This window comes from Megascapheus bottae, chromosome 27, assembly GCF_031878675.1.
Source record: "Megascapheus bottae isolate mThoBot1 chromosome 27, mThoBot2.hap1, whole genome shotgun sequence".
NCBI classification, from domain to species: Eukaryota; Metazoa; Chordata; class Mammalia; order Rodentia; family Geomyidae; genus Megascapheus; species Megascapheus bottae.
The window spans coordinates 13,765,229-13,779,119 of NC_143535.1; the positions used below are offsets into that span (position 1 = coordinate 13,765,229).

The 13,891-nt window shown below is 39.5% G+C and overlaps 1 long non-coding RNA gene across 2 annotated transcripts in view; it reads right to left on the reverse strand.

The window, feature by feature from the left end:
* Positions 1-6,226, reverse strand: part of LOC150045645 (uncharacterized) — a 213,704-nt gene extending 207,478 nt beyond the window's left edge. For both annotated transcript variants that reach the window (XR_016532830.1, XR_016532829.1), the window contains exon 1: positions 6,202-6,226. This is a non-coding gene — a long non-coding RNA (uncharacterized LOC150045645). The remainder of the gene's footprint in view (positions 1-6,201) is intronic.
* Positions 6,227-13,891: the final 7,665 nt, after the last annotated feature.

Sequence of the window (13,891 nt, forward strand, 5' to 3'; positions counted from 1 at the left end):
TGCATGCAGACCTGGGTTCGATTCTTCGGTACCACATACATAGAAAAAAAACCAGAAATGGTGCTATGGCTCAAGTGGTAGAGCTCTAGCCTTGAGAAAACCCAAGGACAATGCTCATACCCTGGGCCCAAGCCCAGGACTGACAAAAAAAATCTAATAAGAAATGAACAATATCTATACCACTTGAAGTATAAAAATGCTTAAAGGCCATAAAAGCAGATGGAATTAATGGAAAGCCCATGCTAATGATTCAATTCCTGAATACATCAATTCATTCTAAATTCTCTAAATCACATTTTATGTGATCACAATACATGTAGCATTAAAGACTTTTCTTTCATGAGGGATACAGACTGGTTTTCAAGTTTATAAGAATTCATTTTGCAGTTCTTTTTTTCTTTCTTTTTTCCTTTGGTTTATTCCCTATTGTCACTGTTTTTTGGGGGGAGGGGAGTGTACTTGGTCTTTATAAATTTATCTGATTTGAGGATGGGAAGGGGAATCACAGAAATGGCAGGACAAAGGATTAATCAATGCAATAGCAATATTCACAAGACACTATGTTAGAAATGAACTTTACATGCGAGGGAGAGGAATCAAGGGGAGAGAAAGTGGGAGAAAACAAGAACTATACTCATTTCCTTACTTATGTAACTGTACCGCTTCTGTGCATCACCTGTACAATAAAATTAATAATAATAATATTTATAGGAAATAATAAGAACCAATAGCATGGAAACTCTGGGGAGAAGGAAGAAGGCATGACATTTACAAGCCAACCCTAACAGATGTGGAGACGCTCTAAAGCTTTTCTAATTAAAGGAGAATGTTGGCACATAAACAGAATGGTAGATCACTGGAATAGAACATAAAACTGGATAGAGACTCAAAAACAAATGGAGTCAACACTTGTTGCAGGTAGCATCTTAAATCAATAAGGGAAGGGAATTGTCATCAGTTTTTGAGAGAATTCTATACTGGAAAACTTTTTGAACATAAGATCTATTCTCATACCATATGCAATGTAAGTTGCAAATGCAAGAATTAAAGTGACTCAAGTGCTGGAAAGAAACATGAAACAGGTGAAGTTATTTATAATTTGGAAGTACAGAATACTTGGCAGAATGTAATTTAACACCTAGAGACTATAAATAAAATATTGATAAATGTGGTTATATTTTAAAAAGCACTTTTTGCCTGGAAGAAAATCATCTGAAAGGTCAAAAGATAAATAATAAAATAGTGACAAAATTCTAGTAGAGGCTGGGCATGGTGGCTCAAGCCTACAATCCTAGCTACTCAGGAGGCTGAGATATGAGGATTGCAGTTCAAAGCCAGCCCTGGCAGTAAAGCCTGGGAGACTCTTATCTCCAATTAACTGCCAGAAAACTTGAAGTGGTCCTGTGGCTCCAGGGATAAGCGGTAGCCTTGAGCTGAAAAGCAGACTCAGAGGTAGGGTGTAGCCTTGAGCTGAGGAGCTCAGGGACAGCGCCCAGTTCCAGAGGACAAGCCCCACGACCCACAAAAAAAAAAAATTCTAGTAGAACTCTTGGATGCAAGCATTTTTTAAGGAATAGAATTCCAGAAATTGCCATAAGAAGACCTACAACTCCAAAGTAAAAGATAAGTTAAAAAAAGACATGAATATTTCAGAGAAAACAGAAATGTTGATGGCTCTGAAACATACAGAATGCCCAACTTTCTTGATATAAGAGATGTGCATTAAAAGAAAACAAGTAAGATACTTCAAAAGTAAGAGGGCCTGAGACTTCCTCTCTTAACAATGATGGAGTAATGGGGCTCAAGTTTTTCCTTCTGTCTATCCCTAGAAAATCAGACAATATGCAAAAATGTTAGAAGACATTGAGGAAAGAAGGAAGCAGAGAATTGCAAATACAATGTGAAACGTAGAAAAGTAAAGGTGTTCTTCTGCCTAGACACAATTTTCAGAAAAGGGATGAAAGAAACAGTAAACAAAAAGTCACACTGAATCTCACTTTGTTATCTGATATATTGGATATATTTGTATTTGGTTATTTGAAATTGGATGGGGAGGGGGGGAAACAAGATGAGGGATAGGGGTGTGGGGGAGGGAAGTGGGGACCAAGACACAAGAAAGGGTATCAATGTATGTGAAGTAATGCACCTTCTATCTGGCGAATATAATGTAACCCTTCTATTAATTACAATAAAAATATATGAAAAAAAAGTCACACTGAAATGAGAAGACAGACTTGTGTTGATGCAAACCAGCAAGGCTTGAATTTGTGGACAGGAAAACAGGAGATCTTGAAGTTATGCAAAGAACTCTAGAGTGTAGAACTTCTTCATAATCATTTCTTTGAGAAGGTAAAATAATGTGGAAAAACAACTGCCACACAATTTCATCACTTTCTGTTGCTACTGGCATAAACAATACCAAAAAAGAAGCAGCTATGTGTTTATTTGCTTGCTTATTTATTTATTTTACAAAATCAACTGCCAGAGAGCAAAAGCAAGTCAGGAATCATTCAAGTTCCTACAAGATAGTGAAGCTGTGGCTCAAAATAGTAGAGTGCTAGCCTCGAGCAAAAGAGCTCAAGGACAATGCCCAGGTTCTGAGTTCAAGCCCTATAACACACACACTCTCTCTCTCTCTCTCTCTCTCTCTCTCTCTCTCTCTCTCTCTCTCTCTCTCTCTCTCTCTCTCTCTCTCTCTCGCACGCACACATACACACACACACACACACACACACACACACACACACACACACCATGTAAAATTATAGCTGAAAATGTGAAAGGTCCAACAAGCCACAGTGAAGACATTCCAGTAAACACTCAAGACATACAAGGAACCCAGAATAATCAGTGTGTTGAGATGTTATCATCTCTTATTCTAGACTCTAGAAAAGCTTAAAACAAACTTCCAAAGGATAAAACTATCCCTCCAGATCCTCAAGTCTTTCAAAAGAAGCTCACACAAACTTTAAAGGAATATAATAAAATCCAGTACTCAAGCACTCAAGAACATAACACTTATAAATGTCCATGATGGAAAATTACTAGATATAGGAGAAGCAGGAAAAGATGGCTGGGAGAAAAGTACTTCAACAAAAACATCCTAGAAAATAGAATTAGTAACTTGGGTTTTAATAACTATTATTAATATATTAGAAGTTGGGCTTGATGGCCTCAAGCTTGTAATTATAGCTACATGGCAAGATATGATCCAGGGGATTATAGTTCAAGACCAGCCAAAGCATTTTTTAAAGTATATGAGACTACTGTTGGTGCAAATGTAAACTAGTATAACCACTTGGGGCAGCTGTCTGGAGATTCCTCAGAAAAATAAACACAGATCTTCCTTATAATTCAGCAATACCACTCCTAGGCATCTACTCATAAGGATACTGTAAAGACATGTGCACATTAATTTTCATTGCTGCATTATTCACAACAGCCAAGTTATGGAAATATATCAGATGTACTACAATAGATGAATCCAAAAAATGTAGTACCTATACACAATGTAACTCCACACAGCCATTAGAAATAATAATATTATGTTATTCGCAGGGAAATGGATGAACCTAAGATAAATCATGTTACATGAGGGAAACTATACTCATAGAGACAAACAGTGCTTGTTTTTTCTCATATTCAAAACCTAGATCTAAAATACACTGAGACATGATAAATTAGACAGGACTCTAGGCATTCACACACAGTGAAACCACATGAGGAAGCTCTTAGGAGAGGTATGCAAAGGTGCAATACCTGTGTGTATGTGATGATTGTTAGGTCTGCTGGGAGAAATGATTCCTTCCTTGCCTCTCCCCTGCCACGACTCAGGAAGGAGAAGATGCTTCTGCCCCCACAGGCCTAAGCTGGGCAGGGTCCACTGACCCTCCCGGGGCCCCCAGCCCAGTCCAGATGGGCATTGCTTCAGGGGAGGCCTGGCTGGGAGCCAGAGAGCCTCACCCAGGCCAGGCTGGAGAGCGGGAGGCTGAGGAGTCACAGCAGTCCCAGCTGCTGGGGGAGCTCCATGACATCATGGAGGACATCCTGGAGTGGGAAAAAGGAGGACTAGGAAGGACAGGTTTAGCCCAGATGCCTGCCGCTGATTCTCCAGTCCAAATCCAGAAGCCAGCAGAAAAGAGTGACCAGGACTTCAACCTTGACAGGAAGAACTGGACCAGGGGTTGTTTGGAGGCGGGGGTGGGGAGGGAGTGGCAAGGGTGTTGTGGATGTGGTGTTTTGGTGCTCTGCTTCTCTTTGTACTGTTGATTACATTTCCATTACTTGTCCAGGTAAGGTGTTTTCATTGTTTCACAGTGCTTGGCACTGCCCTGTCTGTCTGCTATGGGGCAGGGCCACTGCATGGTGGTTTATCTTGGCAGGGAAATTTTTCTTCAATAAAGTGTGCTAAATAATGTGTGCTAAAAAAAATTTCAAGAGAAGAGGGCTTACTGAGAGAGGAAGAGAGAGAGAGAGACAGAGGGGGGGAGAGAGAGAGAGAGAGAGAGAGAGAGACAGAGAGAGAGAGAGAGACAGAGACAGAGAGAGAGAGACAGAGACAGAGACAGAGACAGAGACAGAGACAGAGACAGAGAGGAACAGAAACAGACCTCTAGCAGCACAAGATGGAGTCAGGTGGAAGAGAGCTTTTGGCAGAAGCAAGAGATTATATGGGGGAGGGAGGGTGGTCACAGCGGAAGTGGACATGACCTCAGAGGATGGGAAATACTTCAGAGTGGGGGACCTCCCACTGCCTCTAGACATGCCAGTTGCCAAGGTTACAGTGCTGGATAGGGATTTCCAGGGTGCACAGAAAAGAGCCAAGGGAAGGAATCATTTCTCCCAGGCAGACCTCACAATCATATTGAATACTATTTATCAAAATGAACTCCAGGAGATGGAAATAAGATTTGTTTATTGCTGTGTTTGTTTTCTTTTTATTTGTTTATTGCTGTTTGTCTGTGAGAGAGTAAGGGGGAGCACAGAATAGAGGGACAAAGGTGAACAAATGCAGCAGTGGCACTCACTAGACACTACATTGAAAATGAAGTATACAACTTGTAGGTGGGAACAGGAAGAGAGAAAGGGAAAGGGTGACATTGCCCCAAAAGAAATGTATTCTTTACCTGACTTATATAACTGTAACCCTTCCGTGCATCACCTTTATAATAACAATTTTTTAAATTTTAAGTCCATCAGACTTTATCTTAGTCAATGGCTTGGCAAGGTGGTATGTTCCTGCCTTCCAGCTACAGGTGAACACAGTGGTTAGGCATAATGGCATGCGCCTACTATTCCCAGTAAGACGGGGAGACTCACATGTAAAATGATTGCAGCCCAGGCCATTCCTAGCAAAGCAAAACCCTACTTCAAGTAATCAGTGAACAAGAAAGCTAGAGTTATGGCTCCCATGGTAGGGTACTTGCCTAGCAATCACAAGGCCCTGAATTTATAAAAACTTACTCCTTCAACAATAAAATATGTGGCCACTTGCATTCTACATTTACTATTTTTATTTTATAAATTAAAGCAATATTAGACTTAATAATATTAGTAATATTAGACATTTAATGAGGACAGACTTTTTAGTCAAAGAATTTTGTTCTTGAAGAAATTCAAACCTCAGCACATATATTTATATATGTTTCAGAGTTAAAAGCTGGGGCCGGGAGTTTGGATTAGTGGTAGAGTGCTTGCCTAGCACGCACCAAGACCAGGGTTCAATTCCTTGGTACCACATACATAGAAAAAAGCTGGAAGTGGTGCTGAGGCTCAAGTGGTAGAGCTCTAGCCTTGAGAAAGTCCAAGGACAGTGCTCAGACCCTGAGCTCAAGCCCAGGACTGGCCAAAAAAAAAAAGAAGGAACTTCTTCTCTTAGAGAAATAATGGAATCATCTCATAAAAGCTGAAGCTTATCTTCTTCCTAGCAAGGCCATTTATGTTATGGACAAACTGTTCATAAATGGACAAGCCATTTATGTTACATTATGTAAGGGACCATATTCCACTGAGGCTCAGAGGTATTAACAATGCTTCATTTACAGATTCTCTGCTTCAAATGTTGCCACATGCTTCCAAATCACTAATAAACCTTAATCCCTAGACAGAATCCCTTGGCACTGAAGTTACAAAGAGAAAGAAAACAATTCATTATGACAAACTTCGAATAATCCCACAAGACCAACTCTCCTTGCCACTCACGAGCAAATCCTTCGAGGCTCATTAGAAGTTCACTTTTCTCTAAGTATCCTAGAGAATTCTTTTCCCTTGATGATGCAACACTATGGACAGTTCCTCTGAGTTGTTGCCACAGAGACTATTGCCATGGAGACATCATCTCAGATACATTTCAAAATTATTAGAGCACTCTTTTCTGTTCTTGTTTTTATTCTGATTGAGATAAAATTCACCACTTTAAACATTTTGAAGTTTACATACAGAGGCTTTTAGCACATTTACTACCCTGCCAACAATCCACCTATTTATTTCCAGAAAGTTCCATCACTCCTGCAAAGAAACCTTAAGCCTATGCGTAGAGATACACACCTATAATCCCAGCTACTTAGAGAGCTAGAAATAGGAGGATGTGGGGCCAGGAGTTTGGCCTAGTGGTAGAGTGCTAGGTTCGATTCCTCGGTACTACATACACAGAAAAAGCCGGAAGTGGTGCTGTGGCTCAAGTGGCAGAATATTGGTCTTGAGCAAAAAATGTTCAAGGACAGGGCCCAGGCCCTGAGTTCAAGGGCCAGGACTGGCAAAAAATAGGAGGATGCCAGTTCATGCCAGCCCAGGCAAAATATTGAGACTATCTAAAAAGAGAAATGACCAAAAAAGGACTGAGGGCATGATTCAAGTGGTAGAGCACTTGCCTGGCAAGTTCAAGGCTCAAATTCAGTGCCTATAATTACTTAATAAAGTCACTTATCTCCAATCCCTAGAAACAATTAGGCTACTGTCTATTTCTTATCTATGTGCCTATTCTTGATTTTTCACCTGCATAGATTTAAAGTGACAGAAGAGGTGGCATTGATATCAAGATGCTCGGTACTCATAAACTGACATGCTGAATTGAAATTCTTTGTACAACTATTTAAAGATAATTTTTTCTTTTGATAGAAGCCAGTTACTGGTGGTGCAACCATGCCATCCTAGCTACATAGAAGGCTGAGATCTAAGCCAGCCCAGGCAGGAAAGTCTATAAGACTCTTAGCTCCATCAAACTACAAAAAAAAAAGGCCAGGAATAAATCTGTGGCTCAAATTGGTAGAGCACTCACCTTGAGCCAAATAAGCTCAGAAACAAGTCTCCAGGCCCTGAGTCCAAGCCACAGGACACACACACACACACACACACACACACACACTATAACAGAAATATAAATGGATTTATACAATGTGTGACCTTTTATGTTTTATTTCTCTGACTTAGCATAATGTCTTCAGGATTCATCCATGTTGAAGCATGTATTAGTACTTCACCCCTTTTTATGGTTAAATAATATTGTTATATTAATTTTTTTATTCATTCACCAGTTGAGGACTGTTTGAATGGCTTCCCTTTTAGGCCATTATAAATCATGTTCCCTGAAGGTTAGCCATGGTGAAAACTTAGGACCTTTTCAGGTCTTTCCTGAGCAGTGCCTGGCCATTGCTAGTATGTGATCTTCTAGCTTCCAGAATCACACGAGAGCTCTGCGAAGTCCTTATTTCCCAAAGCACTCTCCAGTATTTCCTCCAAGATTTTTTGTTAATCCATGTTGCCTAGTTACTATCCCTTATTTAAGGTGAATGTATTGCCTTTCAATACTTTAAACAATTCCCATCTCCCTACTCCCATCCAATACCCCCTCAAAGCCACCTCAGCCCGGGAACATTCCAGGTAGACACTTTGAGCTTCTTTCAGAGATAGATGACTAGATAAATTGTATATTGAAAACATATACATTTCAATACACATGTGTACCCATGGAATATAATTCTTCCTTTTAAAAGGAGATTCTAGAATGCAGTCATAATGTTCACGGCATGTCCTATGAAACTAGGAAAATTGAAGGAAGGGTTTGGGTTAAGAGTGATAGAGAAGAATGATGAAAGGGGTGATAGCAATAAAGATGCCTTGTACTTATAAACTGATTTGCTAAAAGATAATCCCTTTGTAAAGCTACTTAAAGAAAAATATAGTTTTTAAAAAGTGATTCTGTCACGTACAAGAACATGGAGGAATATAAATGTGGAGGATATTATGCTTAGCAAAATGAACCAGATGCAGAAAGGAAAAGATATGCATGCTCTCTCTTATAGGTGAAGTCTAAGGGAGAAGTCTAAACACAGATGGAGGTGACACAGATATGTAATGGGACATGCAGGTCAAAGGTGCAAAGTTGCGGTGATGCAGAATAAACTAATCTAGAGAAATAATATGTAGCAAAAGAACTACAGTTTATTAAAATGTATTATAAACTGGAGATTCCACTGAAGGGAAGATTTTAGGTGTTCTTACTACAAAAATCTTTTAAAAGATAACAATGTGAGATGATTGGTATGTTAAATTGCTTACTGTAGAAATCATCTCACTATACTTGGGTATATCAAAAATATGTGGTCACAGTTAGGCAAATCAAGTTCCAATGTTTTACAATATTCTAGGAAAACTATGGCTACCAATTAATGGAATAGTCTAAAATTGCAAGCAGAAAAAATTTGAATGTTCACAACACAAAGAAACGATACTATATGTGGAATGGTAGATATGAAGTGATCTGATCACTATGCATTGTATACATATATTTAAATGCCAGTGCAGTACCCCATAAATGTATATCATAGCTATATCAATCAAATGCAGTGGAAATTGTAGATTGAAGTATATGAAGGAACAAAAAGTGATATTCTGTGGCTGCCAATTAGATGAGGAAAATATAAACATGACACAATAAAGCTCAAACCAAAAAAAAAAGAAAGTCATATTATGTTAACCTTGGATTTCTGCAATTCAAACTCATTTTTATTTTTTGTGATTATTCTCAGAGGTTTCTTATGCTCCCTCCACAGAATAAATCTTTGTGCCAAGAATGTGGGCTGCTTTTTGCAAGGCTGCTGCCAGTAAGCTAGAAACAGGAAAGGCATCCAGGAGAAGATAAAATGCCACAAAGCTCTTACTGAGATTCGCTTACTGTCCTTAATTATGCATTCCCTTGGTTGCTGCGTGGTTTTCATCAGAACTCAGAGTCCTAACAAAGTTGGCTCCCAAACTTTTTAACAGGTTTATTTGTTGCCTTTGTGGGCTGAGTTCTCTGCTCTGCCATTTCTGCTGACATAGCTCCAGGAGCTCCCGCCCCCCTCCCACACCCTGGTCCTCCTCTAGAGTTCAGTTGTATTTACATCTGATCTTTTCATAGGCCTCCAACATGTGGGAGAATAGTAGCCTAAAACTACCCTCAAAAAATGGATTTTTCTTTTTTCCTTTTTTTAATTTAATTTTATTGTCAAGGTAATGAAAACATTCAGTCAGTCTGATGGAAAGGGACACTTAAAGAAAGTGAGGCCTCTTCAACCTTGAAGCCTTCCACCAAAAGCCATGTTTGTGAGCTAAGTGGGATATGAATCTTGCAAGCCCTCAGTCAACAAAGACTCAGTCAACAAAGTCATCTCTTAAATGGAACCTTGTATGCAATTCTGAGCCATACAACTCTAAACTACCACCAGACCTATAGAAATTAAGAAATCATAAATGGCTCAGGGAGGCATGAGGCACATGTTGTGGTCTCCAAAGCGCTATTACAAAGATGGTCAACATACCCCAAACCAGAAGGACTTTCTGTAAGAAATGTGGCAAGTATCAGCCTCACCAAGTACAAGAAAGGCAAAGATTCCCTGTATCTCCATGGGTAGAAGCATTATGATCAGAAACAAAGAGGCTATGGTAGGAAGGTAAAGACAATATTCCAAAAGAAGGCTAAAAACACCCAAGAAGATCGTGCTGAGACTTGAACATGTTGAGCCTAACTGCAGATCCAAGAGGATGCTGGCCATTAACAGATGCAAGCATTTTAAACTGAGAGGAGACAAGAAAAGCAGGGCCAGGTGATCCAGTTCTAAAGTTTGATTTTGTGTGTGTGTGTGTGTGTGTGTGTGTGTGTGTGTGTGTGTGTGTGTGTGGGTCATAGGGCTTGAACTTGGCCTGGGCGTGGTCCCTGAGCTCTTCAGCTCAAGGATACCACCCTACCCTAGAGTCAAGCCCCACTTCCCATTTTCTACAGGTTAATTGGAGATAAGAGTTTCAGGTTCTTTTATGCCGGGGCTGGCTTTGGACCTTGATCCTCAGATCTCAGCCTCCTGAGTAGCTAGGATTACAGGCATGAGCCACCAGCGCCTGGCTTAATGTTTGAATTTTTTTGTCTTAATTTTGAGGGGAAGATTTTGAAGCTATAGAATTATCTGGAGGAAAACTAATAAATCGCTGTAAATATCCCTCCCCAAAATAAATAATGTATACTACTTAAAGCTGTTTCATTTTAGAGTAATGTGTTAACCAAGAAGTATCTATGAAAAGATACTGAAACTCATTAGTTTTCAAGAGAACTGCAAATTCAAATAATGAAATATTATTTTAGGCTGGGCACAGATGGCTCAGGCTTGTAATACTAGCTACTCAGGAGGCTGAGATCTGAGGATTGAGGTTCAAAGCCAACCCACACAGAAAAGTCCATGAGACTCTTATCTCCAATTAATCACAGAAAAAGTAGGAAGAGGAGCTGTGGCTCAGGAAGTAGAGTATTCTCCTGAAAAAAAAATTACTTTAGACTAGTATCCACATCAGAACCTAGAAATTTTAGTTCTACATAGGCTTCTCAACTAAATTCTTTGTAAATACAAGGGGAAATGAATGTTATTTGTATTACAAAGAGCATAAGTAAAATGAATGGTCATCGACATACACATAGATATGACAAAGTACATTGCAACAGTAAAAACAACAGATTAGCTTGCGACATAGCAACATGGATTGGCTTTAGAGGATCAAGCACAATTTTTTATGACAGATTTTTTAAAAAATCACTATGAATGTTAAAATTGCAACACAATATTTTGTAGCAGGAAAATGCTCCTAATATGACAGAGAAAGCTATGCTGCTTACAAACATTTTATTTTGTGACTATTAAGGGCTGGAAAAAAATTACATGAATTGAAATTTTAGCCAGGATAGTAGTATTTTTTTTGCCAGTCCTGTGCCTTGAACTTAGGGCCTGGGCACTGTCCTTGGGCTTTTTCAAGGTTAGAGCTCTACCACTTGAGCTACGACACCATTTCTGGCTTTTTTCTATGTATGTGGTACCAAGGAATCGAACCTGAGTTCTTGTGCATGCTAGGCAAGCACTCTACCACCAGGTTCAACTCCCAGCCCAACAGTAGCATTTTTAAGTAAGATTACAATCTTCAGCAGAATTTTTACCCCAGAGAAATCTTCTGTTTCTGAACACCAATGCACAGGCCTTGGTCCAAGAAGAGAGCCTTTCTGTTAGGGGAAATAAATAATTCATCAGAGCTGGGCACCAGTGGGTCATACCCACTGGTACAGAAATCTGATATCTGAGGATCACATTTAAAAGTCATTCCTGGCATGAAAATCTATGAGGTTCTAATCTCCAGTTAACCAGTAAATAAATAAGCAAACCAATAAAGCTTTCAACGGTTATCACTGAGGTAGAGCAACAGCTGGAATCTTGAAGAACTACAATGCATGATCTGTTATCCCCACAGAACATTTCCTGTTCAGTGGGGTTATACAGAAGTGGACTAGAACCAGAATGAAATGTAAAGCAAAATCTTCTATACTATCCCTATGGTGCTTAGGAAACAATACTGCAGAAGGAAGAACTAACACCAAGCTTACTAATACAAACTCAGTAAGCCATCAAAACATTTCCTAGAATTTGATGCTCCCTGCAGTCGGAGGCTTAGCCACTAAATGGATATCCACTGAAGATAAGAAAATTCATGGCCTTTCAGAAGTTGAAAACTTAACCTTTCAATCAAAAAACCTAGAAAATTCAGGCTTCTATATGGTGAAATCTAATGTACACTGAGTTTTCCTAAAATTAGCACAGGCCTAACCACACTTACTTCCTCACTAGAGTTAAATACATGCAAACTAATATTAAATACATACACAGTTAAAAGATATACAAATGAGGATGCAGACAGAGTAATAGAGAAGAGTCCCTTGTGTTGTCCATGCTATCTCAACATTTCTTTTATCTCCTTGACTATAATTCCTTCTTTTTATTTTATTTTTTATTGTTGGGGTAATGTATAAAGGGGTTACAGTTACACTCATCAGGTAGTAGATGCATTACTTCTCACACATTGATACCCTTTCTCATGTTTTTGTCCCAATTTCCCTCCTCCCACCCCTTCCCAATCCTCTTGTTTTCCTCCCTTCCCTTTCCAATTCAATACTGGGTAACAAAGTCAGATACAGTAACAATATGAGATTAACCAAAGGGCAACAAAGGAGAAGAGAAATAACAAAGTACATTAAGAACAACAGTCACACAAGATAAAGCTCTTGTTTCCCTATTCTAGAGATCCTTTCATTTAGTCTCATCCTATATGACCTATGTACCTAGGTTTTGCACTATTGTAACCCTCTGCTAGGAGAGTCCTAGATATGTACTAATTATTACAAATGAGAGAAACTATTGAGCCCATGTTCCTTTGGGTCTGGCTTGCTTCATTTAATAAGATTTTTTCCAAGTCTTTCCATTTCCTTACAAAAGGGGCAATGCCATTCTTTCTGATGGCAGCATAGAATTGCATTGTGTAGGAAGTAGTGCTGTGGCCCAAGTGGTAGAGTGCTAGTCTTGAGCAAAAGAAGCTCGAGGACAGTGCCCTGGCCCTGAGTTCAAGCCCCAGGACTGGCAAAAAAAAGTGAAAGAATTGCATTGTGTATAAGTACCAGATCTTCTTGATCCAATCATCTACTAAGGGGCATCTGGGTTGGTTTCATATCTTTACTATGGTAAATAGTACTGCAATGAACATCATTGTGCCAGTGGCTTTAGTGTGTCCTTGTTTCTGGACATTGGGGTAAATGCTAAGTATTAGAATTGCTGGATCTTAGGAGATTTCTATGTTTAGTCTTTTGCAGAATCTCCATACTGCTTTCCATAGTGGTTGAATGAATTTACACTCCCACCAACAATGTAGTATCCATCTTTCCTGGCCACATCCCCGCCAGCATCTGTTAATATTAGATTTCTTGATCATGGCCATTCTAACTGGAGTGAGGTGGAATCTCAAAGTTGTCTTGATTTGCATTTCTTTTATGGCCAGAAATGTCGAGCATTTCTTCATGTGTCTATAGGCCATTCTTGTTTGCTCTTCAGAGAAGTCCCTCTTTAATTGACTATAATTCCTTCTTGCCACATCCAATTGGTCCAAGGATCTCTTGCCTTATGAGAACATAATGAGTGCAGGTCAGTTAAGAAAATTTGTTTCCAAGTAGTACAATACTAGAGACCAAAGTGTCTTATTCTCCTACACAACCTGCCAAAGTGAACTGAGATGAAACTTTATGTGTTAGTTTTTCTGTCACTGTGATTAAAAAAAAAAAGCCTGAAGCCAGGTGCGGTGGCTCATGCCTGTAATCTACTCAGGAGGCTGAGATCTGGTTCAAAGCCAGCTTCTGCACTAAAGTCTGTGAGATTCTTATCTCCAATTAACCACCAGAAAACCAAAACCAAAAGTGGCGCTGTGGCTCAAGGGCTAGGGTGGTAGCCTTGAGCTGAAGAGCTCAGGGACAATGCGCAGGCCCACAGTTCAAGTCTCATGACTGACAGGGGGAAAAAAAAGTCTGAGATAATTAACTTAAAAGGAGAAGTTGGGCAAA